Source organism: Misgurnus anguillicaudatus, chromosome 17 (assembly GCF_027580225.2).
Source record: "Misgurnus anguillicaudatus chromosome 17, ASM2758022v2, whole genome shotgun sequence".
NCBI lineage: Eukaryota > Metazoa > Chordata > Actinopteri > Cypriniformes > Cobitidae > Misgurnus > Misgurnus anguillicaudatus.
The window spans coordinates 10,340,858-10,357,018 of NC_073353.2; the positions used below are offsets into that span (position 1 = coordinate 10,340,858).

The 16,161-nt window shown below is 35.6% G+C and overlaps 1 long non-coding RNA gene across 1 annotated transcript; it reads right to left on the reverse strand.

The window, feature by feature from the left end:
• Window positions 1-733: 733 nt before the first annotated feature.
• On the reverse strand, window positions 734-1,609 carry LOC141350244 (uncharacterized). Its single transcript, XR_012358274.1, has 3 exons — window positions 1,473-1,609; window positions 1,333-1,380; window positions 734-1,208 (listed from the first exon to the last, which is right to left on the reverse strand). It is a non-coding gene; the product is annotated as an uncharacterized lncRNA (long non-coding RNA).
• Between the last annotated feature and the right edge of the window lie 14,552 nt (window positions 1,610-16,161).

A 16,161-nucleotide genomic window follows, 5' to 3' on the forward strand; every position in this document is an offset into this window, starting at 1 on the left:
TCCCGCAAATATAAAAGTGCTCTGCGTGAATGAAAATACTTGTCTGAATGTGTTAAAACAGGCCCTTTCATCTGCCCAAAGATCCACTTGCTCGCTTACTCTTCACACACCAAGATCTTTCAGCTCACTCGCTCAACCATAGACATACAACAAACTAGACCACACATTGGCTGCTTTGGTCAGCTGCAATAGAGACAGTAGTCTGAAAAAAAATGAGAAAATGTGATCTTGTGCCATAATAATTGTTAAAACTCCATACACATCGAGTTTCATGACTGAACTCATTTAGTTACTGCATAAGTTATGTGTTGAATCACAAGTCAAAGTGATCAGCTATGTTTAGTTAACCCTCAAGTTGGGGACAAATGTTTTATACATTTTTACTCTTAACCTGATTTTTACTCTTAACCTGAAAAACTAAACTATACTTTTCCTACGTTTGCCAACTAGGCCCTCCCAAAAATGTGTCTTTCCTTCAAGAATGTTAAAATAATAATCTCCTTCATGAACTGTTAAGGCCCATTTGTGGGCACCCATAAAAAAATATATTGGAAATGTATATAATTCAGAGTAATTTTGTATTTGTTTAGTAACCAATAAATCAATAAATCCAACACAATGCAGATCATACAATGAAAGGATAAACTTATACAGCATACTCAATGTGACCCACATACACACACAATAATGTCCACACACACACACACACACACACACACAAACAAAGAATTGAATGAGCGTTTTTTTATATAAAAACAGCAACTTGCACATAAATAAACATGATGATGCTTCCAGATAAAAAATAATCAGCTAAAGTTTTCAACTCATTCTGTAGCAGCACAACTGTACAAAGGTTTAATGTAACAGAGACAAAATTTGATGTTTGTTGCTGCAAATAAATTATTACTTTCTCTCCTACTTTGTATTTTCCATATAACATGGTGAGATTTGTCTGTGAGCATATTATGGCATCTTTGCACGGTCATACCCAACAATTTGGATTAATTCAACATTTTTAACTTATGATAAAATCTAGATCTTAGGATGTTTAGTTTGTTACATAATTGCAAAAGTACCATTATGCAAAAGTAAATGCATAAATTAAACATTTTTCCATTTATTAAAAAGCAAATAATAATAGTATTATGACATTTTTGTAATAAAACTTAATCCTTAACTGTTGCTTTGAGAAAGGACTGGTAGGTCACCTACAAACAAACCAAATGTTATATTAAATAGTAATGAAATAAAATGATCATTAGTGATCAGAAAGGTTGTGTATCAATGTTAAATGTGAGGGTTTGTGGGCGTTAAGTTAAAAATCTGACTTACACATGTCACTTCTGTGTGTCTGATAAAGTCCATCAAGACTTCCCCCTGCTAATAGTGATGTAGAGATGCATGAATACAAACAAAAACATTTGATATTTGATACTTGGGTAACATCTACAAGTGAACATAAACAGATTTACATCATTGTGCTGAAGATCATAATTGATGATGCTGTAAAGCGTCCTCGCAGCCTCGTCTGTTTCACTCAGATCAGAGTTCAGCTTCAGTTTCCTGTTATAATGACAGAAAAACATTTTAATAACACAAACCCTGAATGTAGTTCACATTCACTCTGTACTCACATTAAAAATATCTACAGAAACGTATGGATGTGAAAGTGTTTTACTATCATCTGTTTATGATGTGTTGATCTTTTACCTGTTCATCCAGATACTGAGACTGATGATCAGACAGATGATAATAACTCCAATACATGAGATGATAATGTAGAGATGTAATGAGTTTGAGGTGTGATGAGTTTGAGCCGTGATCTGTTTGAGAGACTCTGATCTGTTTTCTGAAACAAACACAAGAGTCAGACAACATCTATCATTCAGCATTCATTGCTTTTACTAGTTTCACACAAAATTAAAGAAAACTTAATAAAACAAATGATGAACTAACCTGTTACTGTTAATATCCATCCTTTTGCTTCTATACTAGTGTAACATGAATAGTTTCCTGCATCTGATGCTTGTATTTGATTTATTTTCAATTCCATTGGAACTGCTGGATTAATATACATCCTGTCTGAGGTAAAGTTTCTCATAGTTCTGTTAGAGAATGAGTCTTGAGCAAAAATAATGACATTGTTTCTTTTCCATGTTATATCGTCAAATTGCAGAATATCATTATGTTCTGTATTGTTACAGTAAAGTGTTACTGTGTCCCCCACAACAGCTGTTTGGTTAATTTGATGCAGAATCCTTGCCACACTTGTTTTGGAGTGATCTGAAAAAAAAACAGTAACTGATATTTTTAATAGCTGTATTGGGCAGTAAATTTGAAACATTATTACACATCATGCATTAGTTGCTATACACACATGTTCACTAACACATTCACTGACAAACAGAGAACACAAAAAACTAAACATAACAATCTACTAAACTGAATTACATTAACATTAAATATGTACCTGCATAAGTCAGTAAAGTAAAGATGACAAACAGATTCACGTGAAGAATCTTGGTTTGATAAACATCCATGATAATAAAATCCCACCCTGATCTCACGAGAATTCGTATATATTTTGCGAGTTGGCTAAATCGTATGAATTCATACGAAGTTAAACATGCAACAATGTACGATTATCAATAACGAAACCCCACCCCTAACCCTGCGCATAACCCCAAAATCACCGGTGCAAAGGCAAATCATACGTACAAATATGATCATACAAAATACATCCGAATTGCCATGAGATAGCGTTGGAAATTCAATATAATTGGAAAGAAATGAAGTTACACTAACTTGAACATTTTAAACACATATGATCAACTCATGAGAGTCTGTAGAGAGAAATGAAGGGAAGTGGTTACGTGAGTATAGGACACCACTGAGAACCACTGAGCAACAAACAACTTAAAATACTCATTCTTTTTTTAATAAAACTTACCTGAAGAATATCAACAGATGGTGTTTATGTATTTGCATCACTGTGTATAGCTTACACTAGGGGTGAGAAAATTCTGATCCTGGAGGGCCAAGCACAAAGTAGCACTACAAACTCTGAGCATACATTTATAACATGCCAGTTGCTTTTTGTATAGCATTTGGTGTAACTGTCCAAATTCACACATTCACAAATCTTCTTTACATTTATGCACCAAACTTGGTAGTGTACTTTGCATACAATGGCTTATTTTATGAGTTATGAGACAAACCTCATAACCCACACATTTCCTGTATCTTCTAGGACAGTGGTTCTCAAACTGGGGGCAGGGGCCCCCTGGGGGGCAGTGAGACTAATAGTTTTGAGATATTTTAGAAAATAAATAAATTTATCATGAATACTGTGCAATTAAACCTAAAAAAATAAGGCTACTAACCAACAGCACTACTTTGTATCATTCAATATGTTTTGTTCAATTAAAAGTTGATTTTTAGAACAGTTTTTTGTCATAAATTTTCTTTGGGGGGCCGCGAAGGAATGCGCCGTACACAAGGGGGGCCGCACCCTGAAAAAGTTTGAGAACCACTGTTCTATGATGTAGCGCGAATGCACTTTTTACTGTATTGTTAAACAGGTAGCTTTTTGACTTGATCACACAAGAAGCAAACACAAGAAGCTGAGGTAATTACTTAAGGTGTCAGAGTCTGTCATTTATCTATCCTTGCTTCCTTTTCTCAGATCTTAGCTCCACCCCTTCAGGATGTGAGGGAAGGATACACTGTTTGTTTGATCCTTAAAACCACTAAATTGATTCACTGAATTGCTAGGGTACAACAATAATTTAAAAAATGGTTTGAAACACAAGTGTGGTCTATTTAATCTGTGTTTCTTTGAACTGGGTCTGGAATCTTTGTTTACACATTAACCGATGCAGACGTGTTACATGCATGTTTGCAGTCTACAGAGATTTACGCATCTGCTGTTTCATTGGGTGAAGAGTAAAGAGTTATAGTTTACTTTCAAGGCATTAGTTCAATGCATCTTTGTACTCCATGGCTGTGGTCTGTAGGCTGTTCAGCTTTATGCAGAGTTCAGACTGCATGATTTTCAAACTAGTCGGGTCACCTGTGGTTTCACACTGCGTGATTATGTGGGCAAGCGTTCAGTCGCTGCTGTTTCAGACTGCATGATGGATTAGCAACAGGGGTTTTCATACTGCATGACTTTACCGTAAGAATAATCGCTAATCCACAAACTACGTCTCACAACCAAACGCATGCGAGAAGTGAAGCGAAGGAAACAACGCGAGGTCACACGTGCAAGACCGGAGTTCTCACTTGAGACTGGGATTATTATTAAAAATGGTAGCTCACAAGAAGCTTACCATACAAATTGCATGTGCACTCATTTGCAGCAGAAAGATGAAGAAGAAATGTTTGGAGAGACTCCTCCCCAAACTTCCAGCTGCCCTGTATGTTGCTCTCTCATTGGTTGTAGGTCATCGTCGATGTTATTGTCAGTCAAAACACATTTCACACGGCAACGGCATGATTTTGAATCGCCGACCGGTCAAGATATTTAGCATGCCAAACATCCCACGGGTGTCGGCGACTCGTCGCCAATTCTCTCAGAATGCGTCTTTTATAATTCACACTGTGTGATTGTCACTCGCGTGCACGAGCATAATTTTGCCTGTGATTTCGGGCATTTGTCGGCGATTTCTCAAAACCTGTCGGTGAGTCAAAATCAGGGCTGAAATCGTGCAGTCTGAACTTTAAATTTATGTCATACATGTTTTAACATTGACAAGCTGACACAAATGCATAAAAAAGTGAATTATCCCAATGTTTTGTGTCATATTTGCTGTCTATCTGTCCTTCCCTGACAGCACATGCATGCATGGCGCCATCTTGTGTACTCCTGCAGTAAGAACTGGAGGACGACTTGATTACAGTTTTTTTCAACTGCTTACACACAAAATTATTACTTTTCACACAATTTCTAAAACCTGACACTCAAATACCAGAACCACACACAAAATCTGCAAAATCATAGACAAATTGTTGGCCGTTTACTCAGTTTTCAATTTCATTAAACACTTTTTGCAAAACGGAACACACAAAAATCTGACAGAAAGTTTCTTGATTTCCTTTTATAAACACAACCAATCAAAATGCCACACTAATTCATCAATTATCATTCAATCATGTACACGGGAGCTTTTAAAAGAAGAGCTTTAGGTTTTGAATAACAGTGTGTATATGACATTTTCAAAAATATAACATTATCGTAAAGGTGTTTACAACTTTTGAAATATGTTTGTGAAAGAAATGTGAAGCATTTAGCATCTTGTGTGTGCAATTCTTGAATTTGTGTGTTAAGGTTTGAAAAAAATAGGAAAACTTTGGAAAATGTGCGTAAGCAGTTGAAAAAAACTGTAACTGTGCACCGTATGTCCAGATATTTTTCCTGTGACTTTACATTAAAGCTCTTTGAAGACTATTTTTCTCATTTTTTGCAGTTAAAAGAAAAGGTAGAGATCTCAGATAATTTTGAAATGAAAGAGTTACCAAAGAGTTCAAGTTAAAGTATTAAGTACAGTATACTTTGTAATTTCTCAGTAATCTCTGCAAATTATTGTGTGATTCTTTTTTTACATAAATGCAGTTTCTATCATCAACTCTTTATTTATTACACTTTACAGTAAGTGCAATAGGGTGTAACGTTGACACTAGTTGACACTAGTACTTTGTACTAGCACGTGTTAAAAATAGCACTTTTATTTAAAACTTAAATATAGTTCTCACATTTGTTTGTATTTGTATTATAATAAAGTCAAAATCACAAATGGCTCCTTATTAGCTTAGATTATGTTATGTTTCTGTATGTAATGTAAATGGGGCCTCAAATGTAACTTTTTTCAATGCAATTTTCAAATGTTTTTACATTTTCAATGCAGGAAAACCCCTAAAATGTATATGCCATTAATATTTATTTACAAATTTGCAACTATTGTCCAACAAAAACACCCATTATCTTTTTCATTAAGAATTTTTCGGCTTTGGTGATATTAAAGTTTATGGTTGCTGATTGAAGTCAGTGACATAATTTATTAGTATCATGTAAGTGGGTCTTAGGTTAAGGGGAAGTGAAAATATACATTATACAAGTACAAACATCTGAAGACCACTGTCTTCAAGTAGCAGTTTCCAGTATAGGTTCATTTATATTCATACATGATTACCAATAGTGGAAGAACTTAATGAACTTTGTCAGACACTTAGAAGTGGCCTACATGTGTTAGTGAGTTGTTTAACCTAACACCTACACAACCTAACATCTGACACATACAACCTTTTGAGTCATAACATAACTCATGACATAACAGTCATTTAATTTCAAGATCAAATTCTGGTTGACTGACCAATTAAATTAATAAACTCATTAAAATATCTGTATTCAGTACACTGAAAACACTTTGGGGGTTATAATGAGACAACAGAAGTAATTGCAAAAAGAAAGAATCACTTATATCAAAAAATGAACATAGAAGACAAAAACAAATCAACCCAAAAAGACAAACGGCTTAAAACCTAAATAACACAGACGAGCTGTAGAAATGTGTGATGTGACACCGGATGTGATGTTAGTTGACAGTACTGTGGAAAATGTGCTTGGTGGTTTTACACTTCAGGCTGAAACATAAACTATTATACTCAGATTTTTAAAAGATTTACATTCATATGAAACAGAAGCCCACTTATGAATACTGTTGAGGGTTAAATGTGGGGTTATTATTATCTACACTGTCAAAAACAAAATGGTAAAAATATGTACCCCAGCTGTCACTACGGTATACCCTTAAAAAGTACAGTTTTCCACCTAGCAAGTTTATAATAGTAAATCAGAGGTACATATTGGTATACTGTAAAAAAATGCATTTATTTAAGCTAAATAAATTAAAGGGACATATTATGTTTTGGTTAACCATTCTCTGCAAGCATGTGAAAAAATAGGTCATGGAAATTTGGCTCCCACTATCCAACCACGACACAAGATTAACTCATTTGCATTTAAAAAGACACACCCACAATGGCACATTTTTGCTCACACCTACAAAGTGGCAATTTTAACATGCTATAATAAACTAATAAATTTAACATGCTAAAATAAATTATTATTTTGAGCTAAAACTTCACATACATACTCTGGGGCAGTGTTGGGGAAAGTTACTTTTAAAAATATAGCATTACAATATTAAGTTACTCCCCAAAAAAATGAATTAATTGCGTTACTTACTTTTCTTGGAAAGTAATACTCACATTACTTTTTAGTTACTTTTGCGTTACTTTTTGTTACTTGGCTGAGGCTTGATCTCTTTCAGGCCTTGCGGGTGTTTTTATGACTGAGAAGTTCTACATTCGGAAATTGCATATTTCTATTGCAAAAATGTCAAGCTCTGGCCTACTATCTCCGTTTCTGACTTAAACTGTTCCCGCTCAGGTGCGCACGTGTAGAGTGCGTAATTCCACTTTAATTCTAGTTTAATTTAGTACATTATAATTTTTTTATAATAGAACTAATTAATTTGAAAAGTAACTTGCATTACTTTTTGAAAAAAGTAACTCAAATATTAATGTGTACATTTAAAAAGTAATGGTTTACTTTACTTGTTACTTTAGAAAAGTAATATTATTACGTAATGCACGTTACTTGTAATGCGTTACCCACAACACCGCTCTGGGACACCAAAGACTTATTTGACATCTTAAAAAAGTCTTGTGAAATGTCTCCTTTAAGTTAAACAATATCAACTTCTTTTTATAAGTTATGTCAACTTATCACAGGCCAAGGGGGTTTCACATTTGCACTTTTTGTGCACACCCGGGTCTATTTCACGTCAGAGTTCGGTTCGTTTGGATGATGTAAACACTGTTTTCCGAACTCGGGTGCGCACCCCCGAACCGCACCCAAGTCTGCCTAAAAAGGGTGGTCTGGGGTATAGGGTTTGTGTGGACTGCAGTATGGTTCGCTGCTGATATGAACACAATCGAACAAAATTGCGGAAGTGAATCGCTATTAATGACACGTGGGGGCGTGTCTGCGTACATTAACATGCCAAGCGCTTAATGATGACAAGCGCTTGCGGATATCTGGCGAGAGTGGTGTGCTGTAAACATAATTTTCTGCCTCGCAATCATCAGTGGACAGCCCGCTTTTTGTACAATTTAAGGACGTTTGCAGCAAAAAGATGCAAGTGGGTTTTTTTTTTGTATTTACTCTTTGAGTACAAAACCAAAGGTTAAAAAAAATACAAATATTTAATTGCCACTGCTTATCGCCTACGCAAGTGTAACGTGGTTCAGAAAAAAATAATATAATGTGAACAGAGATCAGCGGGGGAAGAGGGTGAAGCAATCGAACTCGGGTTCGGACCAGACAATCGAACATAATATGCAACCACCCTAAAATAGTAGACTTGCAAAACCGTTTAACCGTTTCATGCTGCTTTATTTACAGTGTACCAAATATCTGTAATAGTATTAGTGTAATGTAGGTCGGTAGGGAGATGAAAGCAGTTCTCTTTATTAAATAAACTCAAAATAAGGAAGACAAACAAAGTAATCCATAAGTGGCAGAACATAAACCAGGCACAAGAACCAAACCATACAACTAACCAGAGGCAGCCGAGCCACTAAGCGACCCTTGCAATAGCAAAGGGCCCCGTGGCCAGCAGAGGGCCCCCAAGAGTAACTGCAAGCCACATCAAAAGAAACATAAAATAAGTAAAAAGAAATGGACCTACAGTGCTCTTTATCAGGCATCATGATAAGCACAGTTGTTATTTTATTTAGTTCTTTATTATTGCGAGTTCCCCGCTAATCTTGACCCTGACTGACCCTATGATTGATGTCTCTCGTCACCTGGTCTTTGTTTGTCAGACTGTCAGTTCGTAGGCTAGCCGTAGGCAAGAACTCAAGGGGGCCACCCCAAGATCTTTTATTGTCATTCTGTGCATGTTGCCACATAAGAACAAAATACGTACTCAGGACCAGCAGCTTAAAAAAGATAATCAACATACAGTATACATAGAATAATTAAAACATAAAATAAAAAAATAACATAGTAGATATAATATGTACAGTATAGTTATAAGGTAGTCATTGCTTTTCTTTAGGCCTTACTTAAAACGGTCAAAGGTGCCGCCAACCAAATTTTGCTGAGGGCCCCAAAAGGTCTAGGGGCGGCTCTGCAACCAACAACAACTGACAAAAAACAAATGAAACAATAGGTCAATATATACACATGGGTTAACAAGATAAGACAAGAACCAACACGGTTCCCACACTTTAGTTAACTTTAAATTCAAGGATCTTTCAAGGACTTTCCAGGTCCAATACCCTCAAATTCAAGGACTAGATGTGAGGACACATTTCAAGTGAGAGCAAGGTTATCATGTTACCTTTTAAGATACATTCGATACATTTCGAGGGAACTCGCGCTGCGTCACTGCTGTGACACTTTAGGAACGCCTCCAGGGGTAAGTACGTCTTAAAATGTATATCAAAGTCAACCAATGGTGAGGCTTAATGACAAAGACAGGGTGACGCGGGAGCCAGGAAGTATATCGCTATCTGAAATATTGCTAAAGACGGCGTTACAAGGACGCAGAAAGTATGGCAAGGGAGACGCAGTGTCTCGTTCCCTTCTCAGGGAACAGTTACATGGGTAACTCGAGACATAAGCATAGGCATAAAATAGATTCAAGCACTTTCAATGACCTGTATCTATGTATGTATATTTTCAAAAACTTCCCAGGGCCTTGAATATATCCCCCAGATTCACAAACTTTCATCCTTAACCATGAACCAATGAAATAAAAGAACTACATAGGCCTGTGACAATACAGATCTTTAAAATTAAAGACTCAGACTGGGGAACACACAGGATTGTGATAGGGACCTTTAAAGGTTATTGCCTCAGTGACAGCTGGTATACGAATTCTTACAAATAAAGTGTATCTCAATAAACTCTTTAACAGACACACAGTAAGTGTAAAAGTCAGTTGCTTAAGATGCTCAATATGCAAGCTGTCTGGGGTGAAGTTTGTCATAGATTCTGCGGTCGTTTTCTTGATGTGATGATTCAATTCACACACCTGCAACAATCTATAATAAATGATGCAGATGACACAGTGAGTGCATATGCAGTATTCAACAACTGAAATGAATGCGTGTAATGGCTTTATTAAATCTTTGTCAAAAAGTATTACCTCATTTGGTTTAGTGAACTGTGAAAGTACAGTTTTCATTATGTTGTCAGATGAACCACTATGCAGGTCATTACCTCCAAATAAAAACAATCAATCAGCAAAATGTTTTCAAAGGCATCTAAACAGCCTCAGTTTCAAAAGATTAAGCATCTCTACACTGTCAGGAAAAATAGTACAAATGGTCTCTAGCTGTCACGGCTGTACCTTTTCAATAAGTACACCTTTGCACCTAACCTCAGATACATATTCATACCAAATATCTTTACCTAAATGTTAAATGGTACTAAATATCAGCGGTCTTTAACTACTCTACTTCGATGGCAAGATTTTAAAATTGTAAATATTATGCGGACCAAACTTTTACCCCTATTTTTACCTTTTAGATATTTTTACTTTGAACTATTATACACACCAAAAAGTGTGAGTGTAAATAATCAACACATGTAAAGCTTTTTTAAATGTTTTAAAGATATATGCTAAACCACCTTTCAATTCAGACTACATCCAGACACGACGGTCGGAGTTTGCCACCTAGTGGCAGTCATAATGACATTTCAGTTTAATCATAAATCCATGTCAAGGCAAGAGCCTATATGTATTCATTTATACTTATTCATTTCCATATCACCAATCCATCGTTTTTAAAGGATTCAAGTGTTTCTGGTAAAGCTAAACAAAATAAGATTAATTATTTTCACCTTGCACACAATGTTTTGATTGGAACACCCTAAAAGATCACTTCTGATCATGTCATGCGGTTTAGTCACACAAGTTTATTTTTTTATGCATCCAAAGCTCAAATTGGATCCGATAATTACAGTACGTACTCGAAGATGGTTGGCATCCCACGCAGCCCATTTCTGACTTTCCTTCCAGTTTAGTGGCTGTTTGTCATGTACAGTGGAAAGGTAAAAGTAACCACGCTGATTTTAAATCAGACAAAGATGACCGCCGTTGCAACATGATCTCATGGAAATCTGTGTGTGGTCACGGAAAATGTTATCAGTTTATCTGTGTCCATGAAAATTTGATCACCCTGTTTTTTTCAGCAGGGTACTTTAACCATGTCACAGAATTCAACTTTTTTTCCGTAACGGGAGCACAGATGTCTGTGTCACTCCCATCATTTTATGTATTGTTTTCTCATAGTTTTTTCCTATTTTCAAATCATTGTTGTTTGGGGTTAGATTTGGGGTTTGGATGTACTTTTATGTTAGGATGTACTTTTATGTATTGGTATGTTTTTCTTCCGCTTTTAAAACTATACATAAAATGACACGAGCAATCCGTGGGAGTGACACGGAAAAGACATTCGTGCTCACGTCACAGAAAAAATTCTGTGACATGGAAAAAGGATAAAGTGACCAAATTTTCCGTGACTATAACACGGATTTTTGTGAGATCAGGTTGGCCAGTTAATTAGTTTACCACTGTTTACCAAAAAGAACAAAGCCTACCTTATGTTTACTACAAATCACCAATGTCAAAGTCATGGAGAGCCACCTTCCTTCACCGTTCCTTAAAGCTGCAATCTGTAACATTTTTTTTTTCAGTTCAAAATGAACAAAAGTCATACTGAGTAAGTAGAAAAAAATCTTTGTTCAAATTTACCTTATCCTGATTCACAATGGTATGTTTATAATAATGAGTTATAATTTGAGTGGCCAGGCGTGTTTCGCTGAAAAAAGTTTGAAAAAGATGTTCATCTTTGCGTGAGTATCACGTCTATAAACAGACAGAAGAGGAACTGTCGCATGCAGGTGCTTTGGATGGAGATTAAATGTTTGTAGATTGTTTACACAACAGTTACTCCAGTGGTTCTCAAACTTTTTCAGCATGCACCACCCACTCTGTGTCAAAGCCTCAAATGTCACGCCCACGGGCCGGTCCGTTGGTCCTGCTACGTGACACTATATAGGCCACACATCAACCACTGAGGACGTGCTGCATCTCTGTGTAAGACATTTTCCAGTCTTGCAGAACACGCATTCTCCTAAAAACATGAATCAACTTTTAATTAGGTCAAAGACTAAATAATGAACAATGCATGTGGTTACTTTGTGTGATGTGTACTATCCACACAAATTGCACAGAACTTAAACAAATGTTTTAGTTTTTAAAAGATCAAAATAATATTTAGGGCCTTGACAGCATGTTTGCTTGTGTGTGACATATGATCTCGAAGTTTATGGAGATCATAGAAAAAACCATGAACAATGTGTGCTCATTTTAACATGATTACAATATGTTTCTAATCTGATACACTTTGAAAGATCATATAGTACATTACGTAGTAATTATGTCCTTTGCCCAGTAATAGAGTACATAATAAGCTTAATCAAATTTATAATATACAGTATATGTTACATACTCGGTGATCAGTACAAATTTAGTTGCATAACACAAATCTTCTATATTCTAATATGTTTTGCGATATGTTTTGATAATACTATGTGCATGGCTTTTGTAGTTTAGTTGTATATGAAACTGATTCAACGCTAACAGAAAAAAGGTACAAAACTAGGGTGGTACCTAGATTCCATACCTTTGCAGGTATACAAAACAATATTGGGTACATTAGTGTACCTCAAGGACCTATTGTGTACCTTTTAAAGTACAGTTAAATGTTTTTAATCCCTAACATTTAACTGGTACAAAATTGGCTCCTAAAGGTACATAAATTTGTCCTTAGGGTATAATATTGTACCCCAAATCATTTCAATGTGCTGTATACCCATAAAAGTACAAAAATGAACCTTTGAGGGTACACCCCAGTACAGCTTTGTATAGGAGGAAGAATAAGGGAGGATAAAAAATGGAAAAAGGGGACATAATGTGATCAAATTAAAAATCTACCACTAGGAAGTAAAATACCATTTAAAGGTGCAGTGTGTACATTTTTGTGGCATCTAGTGGTAATGTTGCGCATTGCAACCAACAGCTTAGTCCACTGCTCACCCCTCACTTTTGAAACACATAGAGAAGCTACGTTAGCCGCCACGGGACAGACATGTCATCATCAGAGACAACTTAGTAAAAAAGGTTGTCCGTGAAGGGCTTCTGTAGAAACATGGCTGAACAAAATGGCGACTTCCATGTAAGGGGACCCTCGGTGTATGTAGATAAAAACATCTCATTCTAAGGTAATAAAAACATAACGGTGCATTATGTAAGGTCTTTATACACCACTGATAATATAGTTTTGTATATTATTTTGCATTTCTGTCAAGAGATCCTTCTAAAAATTACACACTGCACCTTTAACATTATCTCATAGCATTCAGAAATGGCATTAAAATTAAGAAACATAAAAAATAAGTTTGTTTGGTAAAACTTTAATGAAGCTGCTAATACAATTGTTTTGTAGTTTATAAGTAACTGTTTAAGTAATATATATATATATAAGTACATATGTTATGTTTCTTGAAATCATTGCATAGCACAATAAATAACCCCAGTGTATTCAAACCCTGGTTTGTCTTGTTACTTGGATTTTGTATTTATTTGTTGTGTAAGCTAAATAAATGTGGTTTATTGCATTTAAAAGAGGATTGTATATATAAATGTCAGTAATGCTGAAGAAAAGTAGCCGATCCATCATCCAAACATTTAATTTTAAATGATAATCATCACGATAACATCATGATACCATGAATCTTCCATCGAAGTTTCATTTTTGGTCACTAGAGGGGGCACATGAGAAATAAGGAAGGAAAAGATTTTGACTCTCCACTTTCAAAAACAGTCTATAGCTATTACTACTAAAGCATAGCAAAAATAATCTTAATGGGATGGTCTGTCATCATTTACTCACTTAGGTTGTTTTGATGAACACAATAGAAGATATTTTGAGGAATGTTTGTAACCAAACAATTAACAAGCCCCATTGACTTCCATAATAGGACAAAAGTATACTGCAGTGAATGGGGCTCATTAATGGTTTGTTTACAAACATTCCTCAAAATATCTTCGTTCGTGTTCATCAAAACAAAGACATTTATTCAGGTTTGCTACAACATGAGAGTGAAAAAATTATGACAGAATTTGTATTTTTGGTTTAACTATTACGTAAGGAATAATTGACGACGGGCCATTGAATTATAAGAAAATAATGCACACCAAGGTGGTAATGCGGCACGACGCGAAGCCGCAGGTGTGCATTATTTTCAAATAACTCAAAGGACCGGAGTCAATCATTCCGCTTATACCACGGTTACCACAAACATTGCTCTGGTGCCTATTTTTAAGACATTTGAAAAGTAAGGTGTGCGGTTTACAGAAAAATAATCAACACCCATAGAACATTTCTCAGCCAATCAGAATACAGCATTCGACAGACCCGTGGTATAATGTCGAATAATTCATAGTGGGAAATTACATGTGTAGATATGCTTCCATGTTCAATGAATGAACACTTTACTGTCCTGATGTCATGGAAGCTAATCTTTTCAAGTGATATAGGTCCCAACAATGCTACATGTTTAAAAGCACCTAGTACTTTTGGTTGTTGTTAGTTAGGCCTATAAAGTACATCATAAGTCACGGGACAATGCAATCACTCCATCTCTACAATATCAACAGTCCTTGACATACCTGTAAAGATTTCTGATACAGGCCTTGCTATAAAGATTATTGGTTAGAATTGCAATCCCTCCATGCCCATGCTTTTTAAATTTGTCTAATGCCTATTATTTTCTATTTTTCAGAGAATCTGTAATTTGTTTGGAATGCATTATTTATTACTTTTTATTACAAATAAAGTATTCAGCTGTTGGCTTATCCCTAAAAGCACACATTAATTTAATGCTACAAAACATGGAGTCTTTAATCATCACTCTTTACATCCCTTAATATAATTCACCTTACCTCTCTCTTCCCCATCAAACATACAAACCCTTTGTCCCTTCATCTCATAGTACCTGCTGGGCATCCAGGCTTGTGGTTGTGTGAGAGAGCAAGATAAAGGGATTAGTCATGGAGGAAAAACTGCTTTATCACCACTGACCTTGCTTTTAAATATCTATGGGTGGTCTGAATACTTCAGATTGAATAGGACAGGTTATTCTTTAGAATTTATGCAGATGTAACAGATAAAGAGTTATTAAAAGTAGCTGTGAAGAACAATTGCTGTTTTGTTCAGTACACTTGGTTAAAACCAATTTTAAAGACAAAGCTTTTGGAAGGCCATGTCACTATTTGTGAATTTTGTTATAAAGCTATGCAGCTTAATTAATGTGTACTTGAACACTAAATAATACTGAGGATCGTTGGAGCCAATGGTGTATTGGGCAGGGCAGGAACTTAGTTTTGGTAAACCATTCTCTGCAAGCACGTGAACAATTAGATAATTGAAATTTGGCTCCTCTTATGATGTTATAATGAGATCTTATTATAATAATACTGCCCCTTAATCTGCACTATCCAACCACGGCACAGCCATTTAGTGCAGAGAGAAAGAGAGAGAGAGAGAGAGAATTTCATCCGCTCATTTGCATTTAAAAGGACACACTCAAAATGACACATTTTTGCTCACACCTACAAAGGATCAATTTTAACATGTCATGTTATAATAAATTATTTATATGGTATTTTGAGCTAAAACTTCACATACGTACTCTGGGGACACCAAAGATTTATTTTACATCTTTAAAAAGTCTTGTGACATGGTCCCTTTAATATGTCCCTATCTTTGTTATCTTAAAGGTGCAGTGGGTAATTTTTAGAAGAATCTCTTGATATAAATGCTAATTATTATACAAAACTATATGATCAGGGGTGTATAAAGACCTTACATAATGCACTGTTATGTTTTTATTACCTTAGAATGAGATGTTTTTATCTACATACACCGAGGGTCCCCTTACATGAAAGTCACCATTTTGTGCCGCCAGAAGCCCTTAACGGACAAACTTTTTTTTACTGAGTTGTCTCCGACGATGAC